Source organism: Microcaecilia unicolor, chromosome 8 (assembly GCF_901765095.1).
Source record: "Microcaecilia unicolor chromosome 8, aMicUni1.1, whole genome shotgun sequence".
In the NCBI taxonomy this organism is placed as follows: Eukaryota; Metazoa; Chordata; class Amphibia; order Gymnophiona; family Siphonopidae; genus Microcaecilia; species Microcaecilia unicolor.
Window position 1 is genome coordinate 218,595,421 of NC_044038.1, and position 22,174 is coordinate 218,617,594.

Sequence of the window (22,174 nt, forward strand, 5' to 3'; positions counted from 1 at the left end):
CGGAGATCTTTCTTATAACTGCTTGGATTTTCCTTAGAGAAAAGAAAGAGGGAAGAAACCTGGTTATCAAATCACTTCCAGAATGGTGTGACTATATCCCTGATGGGGGGAGAGAGGTTTTGACTGCTAGAGGCTGTGGAAGGCTCCAAAGAACCATATGAAAAGACTTGTTGGGGTTTAACTTGAGTTTATGGGCCTCAAGTCAAATACTAGGAATGTGCATTAATTTAAAAACTTTATTCAAAAATTGGATGCTGCCACAATTATTCAAAACAAATATTATTCCACCAACAGAAGTGGCCAAATATCGTTAAGCAGTTGCTATTTGTATTATATTAATGGAGGAAAAAGCCTCTGTATTCCGCTTCAGAACATTATGGCATCTGTTAGACCAGGATGGAATCTTCATTGGAGATTTTTTAGCCGATGAAGATTCCATCCTGGTCTAACAGACGCCATAATGTTCTGAAGCGGGAATACAGAGGCTTTTTTCCCCATTAATATAATACAAATAGCAACTGCTTAACGATATTTGGCCACTTCAGTTGGTGGCATTAATTTAAAAAGAAAAACAAAATGTTCAATCAATCAATTTGGGGCAGTCTAGATTTCTTGAATAGGGGTATAATGGTTCAATGTCGCTTTCGGCACCTAACCATTATACCCCTATTCAAGTAGAGGAGTGTGGTAGACGTGTTAGTTCACTCTTAAGGTTATCAATAGAAATCAAACAAAATAAAACATGGAAAAGAAAATAAGATGATACCTTTTTTATTGGACATAACTTAATACATTTCTGATTAGCTTTCGAAGGTTGCCCTTCTTCATCAGATCGGAAATAAGCAAATGTGCTAGCTGACAGTGTATATAAGTGAAAACATTCAAGCATTACTATGACAGTCTGACAGGGTGGAAGGATGGGGGTGGGTAGGAGGTATGCATGGGGACATCAAAGCATATCATTGATATTCTAACAGGATAGGTGTGGATAGGTGAGGGGAGGGTGATCAACAGAGAAATACAGCTTTATGGTTTATAATGGGCTAGGAACCCCAGGTCCTTGTTAAGTCCTTTCTGGGGTTCCTAGCCCATTATAAACCATAAAGCTGTATTTCTCTGTTGATCACCCCATCCCTCACCTATCCACACCCATCCTGTTTTCACTTACTGTATATACACTGTCAGCTAGCACATTTGCTTATTTCCGATCTGACGAAGAAGGGCAACCTTCGAAATGTATTAAGTTATGTCCAATAAAAAAGGTATCATCTTATTTTCTTTTCCATGTTTTATTTTGTTTGATTTCTATTGATAACCCCTATTCAAGAAATCTAGACTGCCCCAAATTGATTGATTGCACATTTTTTGTCCTTTAGATTGTAAGCTCCTTTGAGCAGGGACTGTCCTTCTTTGTGAAATTGTACAGCGCTGCGTAACCCTAGTAGCGCTTTAGAAATGTTAAGTACTAGTAGGTAGTAGTAGAGATCAAACCTCTATGTATACAGTCAACAAACCAAAAAAAGTCAGTGAGCCAATGATATTCCCAAAATATGGTAAAAAGAGAATGCCAGAGGGTCAAATCAAAAATAAATACGTCAATTTATTAAATAAACGTTAACAGGGCCAAAATGTAAAATTTCACCGCAAGGCATACATATGAATACAAACAAGCTTTGCAGATAGACTCAACACAGGGCCATGTTACAATGAAGAATGCCTCTGTGTTGCGTCCATCTGAAAAGCCGATTTGCATTCATATGTATGCCTTGTGAAATTTTCCATTTGGGCCCTGTTTGGCCTGTTTACATTTGTTTAATAAATTGACATATATATTTTTGATTTGATCCTCTGGTGTCCTCTTTTGATCATATTTTTTGGAGTACCATTGGTCCACCTCTACTCTTTTTGGTTCATTCATTAAAAAAACCCCAAAAACATTGGAAATGAAAATGAGTAGAAAAACACATTTCATATTTTTTTTTGTCCTCCGTAGTGTACTCTTGAAAGATTGTGCACTCTTCTCAAAGTGTGCATTATTTGCAACGAGCATGCATTCTTTCAGAAAGAATGCGCCCTCTTTACAAATAGTGCACACCCTGGGAAGACTGCAAGCTCTTTGGGAGAAGTACACAGTCTTTCTGAAAAAGTATGCACCATTTAAGGGTCTTTTTACTAAGGTGCGCTAACGGATTTAGTGTGCGCTAAATGCTGTGTAGGCCATTTTATACCTATGGGCTGCATGGCACTTAACAGCCACAAATTTATTAGCACACGCTAAATGCGTTAGTGCACCTTAGTAAAAGGATCCCATAGTTATTTTATTTTACACATTTCTAACCTGCCTTTTAACCAGGTGGGTAACAGTTAAAACATCAATAATTGCAATACAAACATCGCATCAAAAACACACCACTTGACCTGGTAAAAAAATAAAACCTGTCTTCACAATTCAAGTCTTGAATGCCTGACAAAACAGATATGCTTTGTTTTGTGAAATGTAGCAAATCATTAACTGATCTCAAGGATTTAGGCAAGATGTTCCATAAAGTAGGCCCTGAAGTAGAGAAAAACTGCTTCTCTGGTCACACGCTAGCGCATGTTTGCAAAACGAGGAACCACATCGTCTGGTTTCAGGGTATGGGATTTAACATAAGGCTATGAAAACTGAGAAAAAAAAAGGTTATCATTCCAGACCACGCCTTATAAACAAGCAGCAAGTGTTTAAATCTGATCTTTAAAATGACAGTGAGGCAGTATAACTGCTTCGTTGACAAAGAGGGGCATAATCGAAAGGGACATCCTTGTTTCGATTTGGACGTCCTCGCAGAACGTCACGATCCAGGGGCGGGGAAACCTGTATTTTCGAAACAAGATGGACGTCCATCTTTTGTTTCGATAATACGGTCAGTGACGTCCATATCCTTAAATTTGCTTGTTCCTAGATTTGGTCATTTCTGATTTTTGGCGATAATCGAAACCAAGGACGTCCATCTCAGAAACGACCAAATACAAGCCATTTAGTCGTGGGAGGAGCCAGCATTTGTAGTGCACTGGTCCCCCTGACATGCCAGGACACCAACCGGGCACCCTAGGGGACACTGCAGTGGACTTCATAAATTGCTCCCAGGTACATAGCTCCCTTACCGTGTGCGCTGAGCCCCCAACCCCCCCCCCAAACCCACAACTGTACACCACTACCATAGCCCTTACAGGTGAAGGGGGGCACCTAGATGTGGGTACAGTGGGTTTGTGGTGGGTTTTGGAGGGCTCGCTGTTTCCTCCACAAACGTAACAGGTAGGGGGGGTGGGCCTGGGTCCGCCTGCCTGAAGTGCACTGCACCCACTAAAACTGCTCCGGGGACCTGCACACTGCTGTGATGGACGAGTATGACATCTGAGGCTGGCATAGAGGCTGGCAATATTTTTAAAGATGTTTTTTGAGGGTGGGAGGGGGTTAGTGACCACTGGGGGAGTAAGGGGAGGTCATCCCCGATTCTCTCCAGTGGTCATCTGGTCAGTTCGGGCACCTTTTTGTGCCTTGGTCATAAGAAAACCACGACCAGGTAAAGTCATCCAAGTATTCATCAGGGACGTCCTTGTTTCTTTCGATTATGTGTCGAGGACATCCTAGTGTTAGGCACGCCCAGTGGTGTGCTGGAGCGGGCTCGCGAGAGCCGTTTGTTAAGTTTTTAAGAGTTTTGGGAGCCGGTTGTTAAAGTAGGCCTCCCCATGGCTATTCTAACAACTGACTTCCAAAATGTAGGCTTGGGCCCCCTCCTGAATTCTCTTTTACTTTGCTGGCAGTGATGCTGGCCCCACCAGCCAAGTAAATAGACTGCTGCTGCTCGCTGCTCCTTGTTTCTGACTCTGAGCATTAGGCTGGGACTTTTCATGCAAGCGCAAGAAGGTTCCATCATGCTGCTCAGAGCCAGAAACAAGCAGCAGAGAAGGGTGGCAGTCCATTTATTGGCTGGTGGGGCTCGGCAAAGGTATGCCTAGCGTGCCCGCACAAGGGAGGGAAGAGAGAGGCATGTATTCCCCCCAAATTTCAGGGCCGGCTATGTCCGGAGAGAGAGCCCGTTGTTAAAATTTTACCAGCACACCCCTGGGCACGCCCAAGTCCTGCCTTCGCTATGCCTCTGACACGCCCCCTTGAACTTTGGCCGTCCCTGCGACGGAAAGCAGCTAGGGACGTCCAAAATCAGCTTTCGATTATATCGATTTGGACGACCCTGTAAGAAGGACATCCATCTTCCGATTTATGTCGAAAGATGGGTGTCCTCTTTCGAAAATGAGCCCAAGAGTGACATGGTCAAAATGAGAGAGGCCTGTCCCAAGTCTCACAGTAGGATTTTGCACAACCTGTAGTGCTTTATATTTTTTCATGAAATAGACCCATATATAAATCATTACAATAGTTCAGCTTTGGTAACACTAAGCTCTGGAATTGCGTATGTAATGAAAAATACCCCGAAACCCCAAACAGAATGAACATTCCTGTAGATGACATGGAAAACAACACAAAATGAAAAATTTCTGGCTGCACACCTGTACCAAGGAGCAGCAGAACTGAGATACACATCTAGGGGCCTTTTACCAATCGGTGGTAAAGGGTGGCCGGTGGTGGTGGCGCATGGGAGTGCCAAGGCCACCTATTACTACTGCTGGTAAAAAGGCCTTTTTTTTTTTTAAAGGGCCAGTAAATGGCCGTGCGGTAATAAAAAAAATTGCCACACAGCCCTTACAGGGCTCTGGTGGTAATTGGGCAGCACGCAGATTGCTGCCCAATTATTGCCGGGCATGCCCCCTGGTGCTAGAAAAGAAAAAGGTGTTTTCTAGCACCGGAAATTGTGCGCAAGAGACACGGAACTACTGCATAGGCAAAAACTGCAGCACCAAAACTCTATATAGGAATAAGCTCTAGTGTACCTAGGGCGGGGCAGTGGGGGAGGTGGCATGGAGCAAGCGCGGGGCTGTTGACTCTGCCGGTCCCCTGCCCTGCAACAGGAAGTTGACATCAGAGGGGCCAGGGGACCGGCAGAGCCAATAGTCATGCACCTGCTCCGCACACCTCCTTGCTTGGAAGAGAGGGGTTTGCATTGCCCAGGTGTGTGTGTGTGGGGGGGGGGGGGGGGGGGGGGGTGAGCATTCTGCCATGGGAGGGGTGTGGTCTTCCCCAGTTGCTATATAAGGTAGGTACACCACTGGGAGTAAGCAAGAGGGAGAGAAAAATATTAAAAAGAATGAGTGATAAGATAGAACCCTAAGGTATGGCACAGCTTACTGACCTTGGCAAGGAAAACCTGACAGATCCTGTAATTTTTCACCTATGGGGTGGCTAGATGACATCCACCTGATTTTGCTAGGATGCTATATTTAGGTTTAGCTACTTTAAGACATGGAAAAACTTAGCAAGCTAACTGGAATTTAACAGTACTAGCCTGCTATGCACGAGGACAAAAATAGCAGGCACAGTTTTAGCTATGTTTGATTAATTTTTAGGTGCATTCTCAACTACAAAGCTAGGCTGTGGCTGACATTTTTCTTTAATCTAGCTGGTTAAAATGTGTAGCCAGCAAAAATAAACGGCATACTGCGTGGAGCACTGAGGCATCCCATTGTAATTTTGCCATGTGTGCACACTACCCGTGTGCTAAAAATATTTTACATTTTTTGGTGCAGGGGGCATGTTGGGGAGTAGAGTGGGTGTGTTCTGTGCTAATCAGTTATTGCAGCTACATTGTTGCATGCTAACCAATTATTGCAGGTTTAGCAGGTGAGTCCCTACTGAAGGGTAAAGCAAAGGTGGAACATCCACACTCTCATCACCTTTTGCTTCTCACAGGTCTCCCACTTAGCCATCTCTCTCCTCTTCAATCTGTTCAAAATTCTGCTGCAGGACTAATATTCCGCCAGTGTCGTTATGCTCATATTAGCCCTCTCCTCAAGTCACTTCACTGGCTTCCTATCTGTTTCCGCATACAGTTCAAACTCCTCTTATTGATCTATAAGTGCATTCACTCGGCAGCTCCTCAGTACGTCTCCACTCTCATCTCTCCCTACATTCCTCCCTGGGAACTCCGTTCACTGGGTAAATCTCTCTTATCTGTACCCTTCTCCTCCACCACTAACTCCAGACTCCGTTCCTTTTACCTTGCTGCACCATATGCCTGGCATAGACTTCCTGAGCCGGTACGTCAAGCTCCATCTCTGGCCGTCTTCAAATCTAAGCTAAAAGCCCACCTTTTTGATGCTGCTTTTAACTCCTAACCCTTACTCACTTGTTCAGAACCCTTATTTTATCATCCTCACTTTATTATTCCCTTATCTCTTGTTTGACCTGTTTGTCCGTCCTAATTAGATTGTAAGCTCTGTCGAGCAGGAACTGTCTCTTCATGTTCAAGTGTACAGCGCTGCGTACGTCTAGTAGCGCTTTAGAAATGATAAGTAGTAGTAGTACCAGTACTGCCTACAAAATAGGTGGTGATTAGAGCTCATGCTATTAGGATATGGCCATTATTGAAAATTTTGGAAAATCGGCCATTTTATCCCAGCAGTAAAAATGGCCGTAGCACACGGAAATGACCTGCGTAAGGGCACGTTAAGGCCACTTTTTTACCACTGTTTGGTAAGAGGGCCCCATAGTGTTGCTAAGTGGACCACTGAAAATTTCCCTGGTAGTCTGACTGACAGATGTAGAACTCCTGCTGTATGTCTCTAATTCCACTAGAGGGCAGCAGAGATCTGTGTGCGTGAAGGTTATGGTTTTTAACATAACATAAAAACAACATGACACCTTACCCAAAAATCAAGCTGTTTATGTCTAGACAAACTCGTGTTACACAAATAAAAATTTAGGGAGGAAAAAGAAATGAAATTACAATGAATTAGTTAAATATATCAATAAGAGTAAATAATAGTGTGAAGCCTAAAGTTTGGATTTTTTTTTATTGGGATTTATTAACCGCCTTTATTAAGAGATTCACCCAAGGCGGTGTACAGTAGGTACAGTTTAACATCAAACTTACAGTTTTGTTACCAGCATAGCAATAGTAAAATTAACTAGTAAAGACATAGAATGAAAGAGGAAAAACTGAAAGCAGCAAATTGAGACCTAATGATATGACTTCCTTGAAAAAGGATCAGAAATATACACATTTAACAGCAATGAAATTCAAATAACAGAGATATAATATGATTTAAGCATAATAGCGATGGAATATCTAATAAGCACACAATTAGAGCATTGCTATGATACTAATGCTTTTTTACAATACAGCTGACCATATAGCTGAGGGGCCAAATGCAGATATATAGATGGGGACAAGATGCAAGGTACAGAGTCAGGATGGGTGGCCAAACTAAAGGCAAGTTCTTTGTACAGTTAAGATATAAGGAACTTGTCTAAGTTATAGTGGGTGTAGCAACCTAGTCCAGGTGCACAATGGGTGTTTAGTCAGTCACCCTATGTATTAAAGGCTTGAAAGAAGAGCCAGTCTTTTACCTGCTTCAGGAAATTGAGGTAGTCTTGAGTTATATGCAGCCCGTCTGGGAGTAAATTCCAGCGCATGGGGGTTACTCCTGAGAAGGCTCATTGGTGGGTATCACATTGTACAATTTCCTGTGATGAGAGGACAGGTGGTAATGCTCCTTGAGAGGATCTTAGAGGTCTCAAAGGTGTGTAAAGGTCTAATTGTATAGAAATGATTTGTAGTAGTAGTAGTTGTTATCATGGACCACTGTGGTCAGACTCATCTTTTCAATATAAGGAGAGAGATTTTGTAGCTGCCATAGGTGATAGAGACAATTTTTAAAGGTAGTTTGAATTTGCAGAATCAGAATGAGTGATGAGTCTAGCAGTATCCCAAGATTCCTGACCTGTGACTTTACGGGAAGTTCATACTTCCCAAAAGGTATCTTGAAGTCCAGTATTTGTCCACTTGTGTTAGATCCCCAAAGAATCTCTGTTTTGCTTGTATTCAGGCAGTGTTTGCTGTTGTTTGCCCACTCCCAAGTTGCAGTTAGGCAGGTAGACGGTTTACTCAGAGCTGTGGGTAGATGTGGTTCAATGGGCATGAGTAGTTGCACATCATCAGCACAGATGTAGAATTTTGCGTCCATTATCCAAAGCAGCTCAGCCAGAGGCTTGAGGTAGATATGAAATAAAATGGGAGGGAGTATGAATCCCTGTGTCTCTCTCTCTACAGTTTAGTGTCCAAGGCAACTAGCTAGTCATTGAGTTGAATCAATGCAGACTCTTTTTTTTTGTTGTTGTTATATTTGTACCCCACGCTTTCCCACTCATGGCAGGCAGGCTCAATGCAGCTTACATGGGGCAATGGAGGGTTAAGTGACTTGCCCAGAGTCACAAGGAGCTGCCTGTGCCTGAAGTGGGAATCGAACTCAGTTCCCCAGGACCAAAGTCCACCACCCTAACCACTACTAGGCCACTCCTCCACTGTTGCTACTATTTGAGATTCTGTATAGAATGTTGCTATTCCACTAGCAACATTCCATGTAGAAGTCGGCCCTTGCAGATCACCAATGTGGCCGCGCAGGCTTCTGCTTCTGTGAGTCTGACGTGCAGGACGTCAGACTCACAGAAACAGAAGCCTGCGCAGCCTTCTACATGGAATGTTGCTAGTGGAATAGCAACATTCCATGTAGAATCTCCAATAGTATCTATTTTATTTTTGTTACATTTGTACCCTGCATTTTCCCACTCATGGCAGGCTCAATGCGGCTTACATGGGGCAATGGAGGGTTAAGTGACTTGCCCAGAGTCACAAGGAGCTGCCTGTGCCTGCAGTGGGAATCAAACTCAGTTCCTCAGTTCCCCAAGACCAAAGTCCACCACCCTAACCACTAGGCCACTCCTCCACTCCACTCCTCCACTTTTCTATAAGTTTTGCTAAGAAAGGAAAGTTTTTGAACTTGACCTGGTCGAGTGAGCTCTTTTTCAGTAGGGGGCGCAATACAGCTCTTTTTAGTGTTGTTCACAGCTGCCCTTCCATAAGAGAGGTATACTATCTTTGCCGGGCAGGGATCAAAAGGCAGATTGTAGGCCGTAGGCCTTTCAGGCTTTTTTTCAAGAACTTGGTTGAATGAGTCCCAGATGGAATGCGCATGGTGAGGAAGAGGGAATGTTCTCTTCATTAGCTGGTGGGAGCTTTGATGGGACTATCTGTAGGTATTGATGGAGACCTTTACTTTTGTTGGCAAAATAGGTGGCAAAATCGTTGCTGGTTAGTTGTGACTGGCAAGGCTGGTTCTGTTTTGGGGTTTGCAGTAGGCTGTTTACTGCTTTAAATAGTTGCTTGGTTGAAGTTGCAGCTTGTTCTGTATGTTGAGAGAAATATTGTTTTTTTTTGGCTGTTGTTAAAGCCTGGCGGTACATTGCCATGTGTTTCTTATAGTTGAGCCTATCTTCACCTAAGTGAGATTTTCACCATTTTCTTTCAAGTTGACGTCCTTGATGCTTAAGGACCCGCAGTTCTGGGGAGAACCATGGGGAACGTTTGTTTGTAAAGCAAAGGACCTTCTTTAGAGGGGCTGTTTTTTCTTATGCCATTGCTAAGCATGCATTCCAGATTTCGACCTGTTCTGACACTGCCATCATCCTTCCATCCACATGGGGGTAGGACAAGGCCTCCAGGAAGTTATGAGCAGTCAGATAAAATTTTGATTGGGCCCATCCGTTTTATGTGGCCCTTAATAGAAAATTTGATTATAAAATGATCGGTCCGTGATAGGGGTATTTTCTCGATACCACCAGTCTTAAATTCAAAGATGTCGACCATTTTGCAGAACACCAAGTCTAGCATATGGCCCCTTTCATGAGTTGGAGATTTGATCACCTGAATGAATCCTAGAGCTGCCATCGTATTAAGGAATATCAATGTAGGAAGAAATCCGAAGGAGAGACACTATCAAAACTCCTGAACAAGAAGTCAATCCTTTAAAAAATCCCACAGCAAGGGATCCAAGGGCATATGCCAGAAGCGTGAACCACACAATGAATAATATAATGTAACATTTATAATTTACAATAATTTGTGAAGGGGTACACAGAGAGTTCAGTATAGGCTGTATCCATAGCCAAGCTGATTTTCAGTGAGTCTAGCCGCAGAAGCGGCTCACTACAAGGCTCTATACATCATAGTTACTCTCTTCAAAGTGTTTCCCCAATTTTTGTGTGAATACGTCACTACAAACTTAAAGTGAAAAAATAATGCAAAACAGTCATACACGCTTTTGGCATTTGTCCAAAAAGATTATGTAAGGAGAGTATTCCTCTGAACTAACAACTTGGTTGACTCAGCGTTTGAACCTATCCGGTTGTAACAAGTACATATATTTTGTAAATTCACTGGAAAAATGCTGAGCCAACCGAGTTGTTAGCTCAAAGGAATACTCTCCTTACATAATCTTTTTGGACATTGTGTGGTTCACGCGTCTGGCATATGCCCTTGGATCCCTTGCTGTGGGATTTTTTAAGGGATTGACATTTTGTTCAGGAACCGTATCAAGGAAGGCAGCAGTAGTGGTGTCTGGAGTTTCAAAGTGTAGCTTAAAGTCCCCCATGATTAGTAACCTAGGGTAGCTCAGAGTTAACCTCAGTCACCAGATTCAGCAGTTCTTGTACAGATGATGAGTAGTTACGAGGTGCTCTGTAAACCAGGAGCAATCACACTGGTCCCAGCTGGATTAGGAAGCAGCGTTCTGACTCAGATAGTGGAGGATGGAGACTCTAGACAGTTTGATTGTCTCTCTGATCAGGACTGCTACCCCTCCACCCCACTTTCCTTGTCTTGGTTGGTACAGGATAGTGAATCCTGTGGGGCATAGCTCCGCCAATGGTACTCCTCCATGTTCATCCAGCCAAGTCTCAGTTATTCCCAAGATGTCTAAGTGGTATTCACTGATGACATCATGGAAATTTTTTGTTGACTTATCTGGCATTTACTAGGCCCAAGTTCCCAAGTACTAGGGTTACCATATGTCCGGATTTACCCAGACATGTCCTCTTTTTGAGGACATGTCCGGGCAACCAGGTGGGTTTTGCCAATCTGCCCGTTTGTCCGGATTTCTGGACAAACGGGCAGGCTGGCGGGCGGGCTGTCCTATAGGATGGGCAGATTGCTAGCATCCCCTCCCCTTACTACTGCCCTGGTGGTCTAGTGACCTCTTCCACCTTCGGGGCAGGAAAGAGCCCCCTCTTTCCTGTCTGGAGCGCTGCCCTGCGTGCTTTCTTCCTGCTGCTGATCTTGGCGCTGATGCAAAATGGCCGCCGAGAGTTGACGTGACCTCGCGAGACTTCAACTCTCGGCGGTCATTTTGAATCGGCGCCGAGATCAGCAACAGGAAGGATGCATGCAGGGCAGGAGGGGGCTCTTTCCTGCCCCGAAGAGGTCACTAGACCACCAGGGCAGTAGTAAGGTAAGGGGAGGGGGGTGACGGGCTGTGTGACAGGGGGAGGGGAAAATGTGACAAGGGGCAGAGCGAAGGTGTGTCAGGGGCGGGGCGGGGTGTGTGGTGGGGGCGGGGCATGTGTCCTCCTTTTTGGGGGACAAAATATGGTAACCCTACCAAGTACTGGTCTCTTGTTGCAGTTGTTGGGGTTACTCCAGTCGGTTCAAAACTCTGCTGCCCATCTCGTCTTCCGCCAGGGTCGCTTTACTCATACTACCCCTCTCCTCAGGTCGCTTCACTGACTCCCTATCTGTTTTCGCATCCTGTTCAAACTTCTTCTACTAACCTATAAATGTATTCACTCTGCTGCTCCCCAGTATCTCTCCACACTCGTCCTTCCCTACACCCCTTCCCGTGCACTCCGTTCCATGGATAAATCCTTCTTATCTGTTCCCTTCTCCACTACTGCCAACTCCAGACTTCGCTCCTTCTGTCTCACTGCACCCTATGCCTGGAATAGACTTCCTGACCCCCTATGTCTTGTCCCATCCTTGACCATCTTTAAATCTAGATTGAAAGCCTACCTCTTTAACATTGCTTTTGACTTGTAACCACTTGTAACCACTCGCCTCCACCTACCCTCCTCTTTCCTCTACACATTAATTGATTTTCTTGCTTTATTTTTTGTCGATTAGATTGTAAGCTCTTTGAGCAGGGACTATCTTTCTTTTATGTTTGTGCAGCACTACGTACACTTTGTAGCGCTATAAAAATGCTAAATAGTAGTAGTAGTAGTACTTGATTATGGTAGGCAGGTATTCCTGTGGGTATAGCTAGATAAGAGTTTTACCAGTTGAATTTGTGTCCTCTAGGTGGATGGGGGAGTCTATTGTTTCTTCTTCCCCAGATTACTGGGATGTATGATGGTCTTTTTACTAGGCCAAAACACATTCTTGTTTAAAGTAAGTAAGATTAAAGAGCTCTCTAGCTATTCAATATAATAAAAAGCCAGTTTGTCTTTGGAAGCAATTAACAGTTGAGTGTTAATTATGCAGACAGTGCTTAATGAGGGTCTGAGTCCCTTTGAAATAGGAACACTGAAATTCTCTGATAGCTACATAGTCAGTAAGTAGAGCTACTTATTCTATTTATATTTTGTACTTTTAAATTTTGAAACAAGGTAAAATAGTTTTTAAAGCCCAGTATCTAATATCTAACAGGCACTTCTGTTTACTAGAGACATAGATCAAATGACTGTATTTCACTCCTAAGAAATTTTTTTGGAAGTTTAATTGAGAAGGAGCTTCAGCAGGATATCAATAGAAATCAAACAAAATAGAACATGGAAAAGAAAATAAGATGATACCTTTTTTATTGGACATAACATAATACATTTCTTGATTAGCTTTCGAAGGTTGCCCTTCTTCCTCAGATCGGAAATAAGCAGGGTTGCCAGGTAGAAATTTTTTTTCCAGCCCAATCCAGGCCAGAAACCAGCCCAAAACCCGCCCAAACACAAACCCCGCCCCTGACACCCCCACCCCCGCGTCACCGGCCCCGCCCCCGCCGTCACCGGCCCCGCCTCCCACGTCATCGGACCCGCCTCCCCGTCATCAGCCCCGCCTCCCACGTCATCGGGCCCGCCTCCCCGTCATCAGCCCCGCCTCCCCGTCATCGGCCCCGCCTCCCACGTCATCGGCCCCGCCTCCCACGTCATCGGCCCCGCCCCAAACGTCACTAACCCCGCCCAAAAACGTCACTAACCCCGCCCCCCGCGGCCGAAAAAAATCAAAAAGCCGCCCAAAAAGCCGCCCGGAAGCCCAAAAAACCGCCCAAAAAACCGCAACCCGCCGCGGGCAAAAATTTCCCGCGGCGGGTCGCGGAAAACCGCCCAATTGGGCGGTAAAACCGCCCACCTGGCAACACTGGAAATAAGCAAATGTGCTAGCTGACAGTGTATATAAGTGAAAACATTCAAGCATTACTATGACAGTCTGACAGGGTGGGAGGATGGGGGTGGGTAGGAGGTATGCATGGGGACATCAAAGCATATCATTGATATTCTAACAGGATGGGTGTGGATAGGTGAGGGGTGGGGTGATCAACAGAGACATACAGCTTTATGGTTTATAATGGGCTAGGAACCCCAGATCCTTGTTAAGTCCTTTCTGTTGGGTGTTAAAATATTCAATCATTCTGAATATTGATCACCCTCCCCTCACCTATCCACACCCACCCTGTTAGAATATCAATGATATGCTTTGATGTCCCCATGCATACTTCCTACCCACCCCCCTCCTCCCACCCTGTCAGACTGTCATAGTAATGCTTGAATGTTTTCACTTATATACACTGTCAGCTAGCACATTTGCTTATTTCCGATCTGAGGAAGAAGGGCAACCTTCGAAAGCTAATCAAGAAATGTATTAAGTTATGTCCAATAAAAAAGGTATCATCTTATTTTCTTTTCCATGTTTTATTTTGTTTGATTTCTATTGATAACCTTAAGAGTGGACTAACACGGCTACCACACTCCTCTACTTAAGCAGGATATCAGAAATTTTGAGATAATATAAGTTAAAGATATGGCTTCAACTCATGGAATTGCAGTTATGGTTTCATCATTTTGCAGTTTCTGATCCTGATGTTATTTGATGATCCAATTGATGCGGATCACTGGAGGCTTTTGTTGTTGTTGTTGTAGATCCAGCTTGGATCACAAGGAAAGTGAAAGAAGGTTGATTGCTTGTAAAGTGCAGACCAGGGTGGGCCCAGGAGGAAGGAGGGACATCGGAGACTTCGGAGGATGCAATCAGCTGTTCTTGCCCGTGCAGCGCCTTCATACAGAGGTGAGAGGCGCTGCACGGGCCCGGTTTGAGATGGAGGGGGACCCGGTGGAGGTGGGGAGCGGCAGCGACGACCTCAGGGGGGGTGGCAGGGCACGGCGGCGGAGGATGGCGGGAGGCGGAGCTGAGGAGAAAGAGAGGAAGGGAGGGGGGCCGGGGCTGCCTAAAGTTTTGATTTCTTAATGCAGGGGGGAGTGGGGAGCAGCGGCGACCTCGGGCGGGGTGGGGGGGGCAAGGCCGTCCATAAAGGACGTGTTTGTTTTTGTTTTTTACATTTGTGGCATGCGCAGAGCAGCCAGCATAACGCTTGGCTGCTCTGCACATGCTTTACGGGCCGATTACCGACGTTTTTAACGAAGGGTTAGTGAATGCAAGTGAGCAGCAACGAGCAGCTCATTTGCATTCCCTTTCCTTCGTGCATAGCCGTTCCGTGCCGATTCGTTATGGAATTCGGTACGGAACGGCTCTAACGAGGACTTTTGTGCATCTTGTCCTGAGTGTGCCTTAGTAAAAAGTGGCCATAGAGTTTAAGGTGGCCTACCTTGTGTTTAAAATCAAAAGTGGCTGTTGCCCTTGTGCCCATGTTCAGTTGTTGACTATCCTTTCTATTCGGTCTGCATCTCATTTTGGTTCTTTATTTTATTAAGATTGGGTCATCCTACTGTTAAATATGTTCAGCCTAAACATTCTCAAGATAGTTCATTCAATTATCAATCTAGTAAAATATGGAATTCGATTCCAGTTCAGATTTGGAGATTAATTAACTATTTGCAATTTTGAAAAGCTCTGAAGACCTATTTTTTTAAGTAAATATTTTGACTCTATTCAATAAGTGTTTATTGTAATTCTTGTATTTTGTAACCTGCTTTGATTCCATGTAGATGGAGTGGAGGAGTGGCCTAGGATTGGAGGAGTGGCCTAGTGGTTAGAGCACTGGTTTTACAATCCGGAGGTGGCCAGTTCAAACCCCACTGCTGCTGCTTGTGATCCTGCGCAAGTCACTTAACCCTCCATTGCCTCAGGTACAAACTTAGATTGTGAGCCCTCCTGGGACAGAGAAATATCCAGTGTACCTGAATGTAACTCACCTTGAGCTACTACTGAAAAAGGTGTGAGCAAAATCTAAATAAATAAGCAGGTGTCCCGTTCCGGGCCCTTACCTGGCGCCCCGCGGGCCGGAGCGGGAGGTTGGGGCGCCCGGGGAATGCGGGCCGACAGGGGAGGGCTGCCACGGGGATCGCCGCGACTGCGAGTTGCTCCGAGGCCGGCGATCCAGAAGAGCTAACGCCGGCCTCGGAGAAGGAAATCCGCCGGCCAAGATGGCGGCGCCGGCGTCGGCGTTCCCCTCGTTGCAGCAGGACCAGCGAGGAGGCTCCGCCCACTCGCGCCGGATTGGCGCATCCTCATAGGAACTCCGCCCATCGGACGGAGGGACCAATCCGGGCCCCGCTGCCGGCCGGGACGGAGAGGATTGGTCCCAGCTGTTTTCCAGCCAGGACGAGCGGGGGATTTAAACGGAAGCACGGAGGGGACCCAGTGCTTCCGTTTTCTTGTTTGAAGCCATCCTGCTAAGCGAATTCCAAGTCTGTGTTTGTTCCTCGTGACTGCTAGTCGTCCTGCTAGCTATTTCCAAGACTGTGTTTGTTCCTCATGCCAGCTAGCCGTCCTGCTAGCTATTTCCAAGACTGTGGTTGTTCCTCATGCCAGCTAGCCGTCCTGCTAGCTATTTCCAAGACTGTGTTTGTTCCTCATGCCAGCTAGCCGTCCTGCTAGCTATTTCCAAGGCTGTGTTTGTTCCTCATGCCAGCTAGCCGTCCTGCTAGCTATTTCCAAGGCTGTGTTTGTTCCTCATGCCAGCTAGCCGTCCTGCTAGCTATTTCCAAGGCTGTGTTTGTTCCTCATGCCAGCTAGCCGTCCTGCTAGCTATTTCCAAGACTGTGTTTGTTCCTCATGCCAGCTAGCCGTCCTGCTAGCTATTTCCAAGACTGTGTTTGTTCCTCATGCCAGCTAGCCGTCCTGCTAGCTATTTCCAAGACTGTGTTTGTTCCTCATGCCAGCTAGCCGTCCTGCTAGCTATTTCCAAGACGGTGTTTGTTCCTCATGCCAGCTAGCCGTGTCGCTAGCTATTTCCAAGACTGTGTTTGGTCCTCATGCCAGCTAGCCGTCCTGCTAGCCATTTCCTAGACTGAGCCTGTTCCTCAGAACAACTAGCCGTCCTGCTAGTAATTGCCAAGTCAGCGTACGTCCCTGTTGTCAGCTAGCCGCCCGGCTAAGCCACGTTACCAAGGACTCTGTACCCACATCCAGCCAGGCCAGCCGTCACCCCGTGGTTCCAGCAGTCCTGCTGGCCGCCCGCAGCTGAGGGCTCAACCCTCGGTGAACGGCGGTCGCCGCGGGTGAAGATTCGGGGTGCTCGGTTATTTCCTGGGCCTAGTGGAGCTCGGGAAAACTCGAGAGCTCACCTACACCAGAGTGACATCAGAGCCGCGACAGAAAACGGAAGCCATGAGCTCGCCGACGCAACCTGATCTACGGGACCTGGCCAAGGTTCTCCAGCAGCAACAGGAACAGCTTAATGCCCTGTCTGGGGCTCTCCAGAATGTATGTTCTCAACTTTCCACGCTTCAGGTACAGAACCAGGCCGCTGCGGTCCAAGGGGCCGCAGCAGCTCCCCGTATGGGAGGGTTCCGCGTGGGACCTCGGTTCCCTGAGCCGGCACGATACGATGGGAACCCGGCAGGTTGTCGAGGGTTCCTCCACCAGTGTAATCTGGCCTTCCGGATGCAACCGGAGGCCTTTGCTTCAGATCAAAGTAAGGTAGGCTACATTATGGGCCTTTGTGAAGGAAAGGCCCGGGACTGGGTGGTCCCTCTGGACGAACAACATGATCCCATTTTGGAGGATTATAGCGAATTTCAGCGCCGGTTCCGGATGGTGTTTGACATTCCGGGAAGACCCTCCTCCGTGGCATCGGAGCTGCTCCGGATTCATCAGGGAGAGGGTACAGTGGCCGACTATGCCATCCGGTTTCGTACCTTAGCCGCGGAGCTGCGTTGGAATCCGGAGTCCTTGATGGCCATTTTTATGGAGGGATTACAAGAACGAATCAAGGATGAATTAGCGGGACGGGAGATTCCCGGACCGTTGGATGCCCTCATCTCACTCTGTATCCGGGTGGACACCCGATTCCAGGAGCGAGCCAGAGCCCGGATGGAGCGGCAGAAGTGGGTACGAGGGGCCTCCAAGACGAGCAAAGGGCCGTCTTCTCGCCAGGTGAGCCAGGACACTACGGAGCCCGGGGAGGAGCCCATGGTAATGGGCCGGCAACGGTTGACTCCCGCCGAAAGACAGCAACGACAGTCTAATGGACTGTGCTTCTATTGTGGGCAGGCTGGGCATTTCCTCCGGACTTGTTCCATCCGGCCGGGAAATGCGCTCCCCAAGGCACCCTGAGGGGAGGGTTCTTGGGGCACTCCGCTCCCCTACAGGACACCTTGCTCATCCTACCAGTGACCTTGCGGTGGCAGGAGGCCACGGTTCAGACCCGAGCCCTGGTGGACTCGGGGTCTGGGGGTAATTTTATTGGGCTCGAACTGCTGCAGCAAATGGGCTGGCCCACGCTCCCCCGGAGACCAATGCTGCGGATAACCTCCATCCAGGGAGCTACCCTTCCCCAGCCGGTCACTGAGATTACTCCTATGTTGGGACTGCAAGTGGGAGAGGACCATCGGGAGGAGGCCGAATTCTTAGTATTATCCCGGACCATCCACCCGGTGGTTCTGGGATTGCCATGGCTACGATACCACAACCCGGTTATCGACTGGACCGGGGGAAGGATTCAAGCTTGGGGCCATTCCTGTCAAGAGACCTGTTGTAAAGGTCGGGCTGGCAGCTGTCCGGCTTTAAATACGTTGCCCGGGGAAGGACCAAGTGAACTGGGCTCCCTGCCTATGGATTATAGAGACTTTGCTGATGTGTTTAGTCCCAAGGAGGCGGAGGTATTACCGCCGCATAGGTCCTTTGACTGTGCTATTAATCTGAAGACAGATACGGTACCCCCACGGGGCCGACTGTACAAACTGTCCCGAGGAGAGGTCAAGGCTATGCGAGAGTATATCCATGAGAATCTACGGAAAGGGTTCATTCAGCCGTCTACATCCCCAGCCGGGGCGGGGGTTTTTTTTGTTGCCAAGAAGGATGGAACCCTGAGACCTTGTATTGACTATCGGGGATTAAATGCCATCACCGTGAAGGATCGGTTCCCGCTGCCACTCATTCCCGAGCTCTTGGACAGACTGCAAGGAGCTCAGATCTTCACGAAGCTAGATTTGCGGGGAGCCTACAATCTAGTACGAATCCGGTCAGGGGATGAATGGAAAACGGCCTTCAATACCCATGAGGGACATTTTGAATATCGGGTAATGCCATTCGGTCTCTGTAATGCCCCTGCGGTGTTTCAACGTCTTATCAATTGTGTACTAGAAGAATTCCTCAATTCCACGGTGATTGTATATCTGGACGACATCCTAGTTTACTCTAAGGACCCCAGGGAGCATCCGGGCCATGTACGCGCGGTGCTGTACCGCCTACGTCAAGCCCATCTATTTGCTAAGCTGAGTAAGTGCGCCTTCCATCAGCGATCCTTACCATTTTTGGGGCATATCCTGCTTCCAGGGGGGTTACAGATGGAACCAGACAAGCTCCAAGCCATTCGAGAGTGGCCCCAACCGAAGGGCCTGAAGGCCTTACAACGATTCTTGGGCTTCGCCAATTATTATCGCCAATTTATTCCCCAGTATTCCAGGTTGACAACCCCGCTGACGGCGCTCACCCATAAGAACGCAAGGGTCAGGGATTGGCCGCCAGAGGCGCAAGCGGCTTTCCATCAAGTCAAAGAGGCTTTTGAGTCCGCGTCTATTCTGCTGACACCCGACCCTGAGAAGCCCTTCACGGTAGAGGTGGACGCATCCGCTCTAGGGGCCGGGGCGGTCATTTCTCAAATCAACCCCGAAGGCCGGCGTCAACCGTGCTCCTTCTTTTCACGTAAATTCTCTCCAGCCGAGCGGAATTATACGGTTGGGGATAGAGAACTCTTGGCCCTGAAACTAGCACTGCAAGAGTGGAGACACTTACTGGAAGGAGCGGAACACCGGTTCACGGTCATCACTGATCATAAGAACCTCCTATACCTCCAAGAGGCCCAGCGGCTGAATCCCCGACAGGCCCGGTGGTCATTATTCTTTGCTAGGTTTCATTTTCAACTAGTGTTCCGGGCGGCCTCCCAGAATACCCCGGCAGATGCGCTCTCCCGGGCCTTTGAGGTACCAGAAGAGACTAAGGAGACTCACCCTATGTTAGACCCCGCTTGTCTCAGTGCGGCCACAGGGGAGGTTGCCCAAGTCCAGAAATTCGTGGCGGCCGCGGATCGGAAGAGGGTTCTGCAATGGGGACACTCGTCTAGATGGGCCGGGCACTTCGGGTACCACAAGACACTCCGATTCATCACGAGACAGTATCGATGGCCACAGATGAGACGAGATATCCTCCAGTTTGTTACCTCGTGCCCGGTATGTGCCCGAACCAAGCCAGTAGGAGGACCCCCCGTGGGAGACCTACAACCTTTGCCCATACCGACCAGCCCCTGGTCGGAGATATCCATGGACTTTATCACGGACTTACCGCGTTCCCAGGGTCATACGGTGATCTGGGTGGTGATAGATCGGTTCTCTAAAATGGCTCACTTTGTTCCCTTCACAAACATTCCGACGGCCGCCGCTCTAGCTCAAGCGTTCATTCACCACATCTTTCGACTACATGGACTGCCCACTAGGATCATCAGTGACCGAGGGCCCCAATTTACCTCCCGCTTCTGGAGAACGTTGTGCAAGGCCTTGGGAGTGGAGAACCATTTTTCATCCGCTTACCATCCTCAAACCAATGGCATGGTTGAGAGGATAAACCAAACCCTGAAAGGATTCTTAAGAGCCTTTGTCAACCAACGACAAGATAACTGGGCTTCTCTACTTTCATGGGCCGAGTTCGCCTATAACCAAAGTGCCCACTCATCCTCAGGACAGTCCCCGTTCTTCCTGGTATATGGACGACATCCGCGGCTTCCAGGGCCGTTCCCGGCTACCGCCATGACCCCGGCTGGGGACCAAGCTGTAGCCGACCTACAAAAGGTCTGGAGGATGGCTAGGGAACAATTACAGAAAACCGCGACCAAGGACAAGCTCTTTGCTGACCGCCATCGGCGGCCCGCCCCCGTGCTCCAACCAGGACAGAAAGTATGGTTAAGCACGAAACACCTGAGACTCCGAGGATCTTCCCGAAGACTGGGACAGCGGTACGCGGGACCATATGCAATCCAAGAACGAATTGGGCCAGTAACATATCGATTGCGGTTACCCGCCACCCTACGAGTACATAACGCCTTCCATATCTCGCTATTGAAGAGGTTCCGGGAATCCAGGTGGCACCCGCCTCCAGCCCAGGAAAAGGATCTCCAGGTGGCTGCGGACCCGGAGTACGAGGTAGGAGAGATTCTCGACTCAAAGTGGCGGCGGGGAAGACTGTATTATTTGTTATCCTGGAAATCTTTTGGCCCCGAAGATAATTCCTGGGAACCCGTGGCTAATGTTCATGCTCCAGAACTGGTCAAAGCCTTCCACGCCCAATATCCGTCCAAACCCGGGCCCCGGAGGACGGGGTCTTCCGGGAGGATACTGTCCCGTTCCGGGCCCTTACCTGGCGCCCCGCGGGCCGGAGCGGGAGGTTGGGGCGCCCGGGGAATGCGGGCCGACAGGGGAGGGCTGCCACGGGGATCGCCGCGACTGCGAGTTGCTCCAAGGCCGGCGTTCCAGAAGAGCTAACGCCGGCCTCGGAGAAGGAAATCCGCCGGCCAAGATGGCGGCGCCGGCGTCGGCGTTCCCCTCGTTGCAGCAGGACCAGCGAGGAGGCTCCGCCATCTCGCGCCGGATTGGCACATCCTCATAGGAACTCCGCCCATCGGACGGAGGGACCAATCCGGGCCCCGCTGCCGGCCGGGACGGAGAGGATTGGTCCCAGCTGTTTTCCAGCCAGGACGAGCGGGGGATTTAAACGGAAGCACGGAGGGGACCCAGTGCTTCCGTTTTCTTGTTTGAAGCCATCCTGCTAAGCGAATTCCAAGTCTGTGTTTGTTCCTCGTGACTGCTAGTCGTCCTGCTAGCTATTTCCAAGACTGTGTTTGTTCCTCATGCCAGCTAGCCGTCCTGCTAGCTATTTCCAAGACTGTGGTTGTTCCTCATGCCAGCTAGCCGTCCTGCTAGCTATTTCCAAGACTGTGTTTGTTCCTCATGCCAGCTAGCCGTCCTGCTAGCTATTTCCAAGGCTGTGTTTGTTCCTCATGCCAGCTAGCCGTCCTGCTAGCTATTTCCAAGGCTGTGTTTGTTCCTCATGCCAGCTAGCCGTCCTGCTAGCTATTTCCAAGACTGTGTTTGTTCCTCATGCCAGCTAGCCGTCCTGCTAGCTATTTCCAAGACTGTGTTTGTTCCTCATGCCAGCTAGCCGTCCTGCTAGCTATTTCCAAGACTGTGTTTGTTCCTCATGCCAGCTAGCCGTCCTGCTAGCTATTTCCAAGACTGTGTTTGTTCCTCATGCCAGCTAGCCGTCCTGCTAGCTATTTCCAAGACTGTGTTTGTGCTAGCTATTTCCAAGACGGTGTTTGTTCCTCATGCCAGCTAGCCGTGTCGCTAGCTATTTCCAAGACTGTGTTTGGTCCTCATGCCAGCTAGCCGTCCTGCTAGCCATTTCCTAGACTGAGCCTGTTCCTCAGAACAACTAGCCGTCCTGCTAGTAATTGCCAAGTCAGCGTACGTCCCTGTTGTCAGCTAGCCGCCCGGCTAAGCCACGTTACCAAGGACTCTGTACCCACA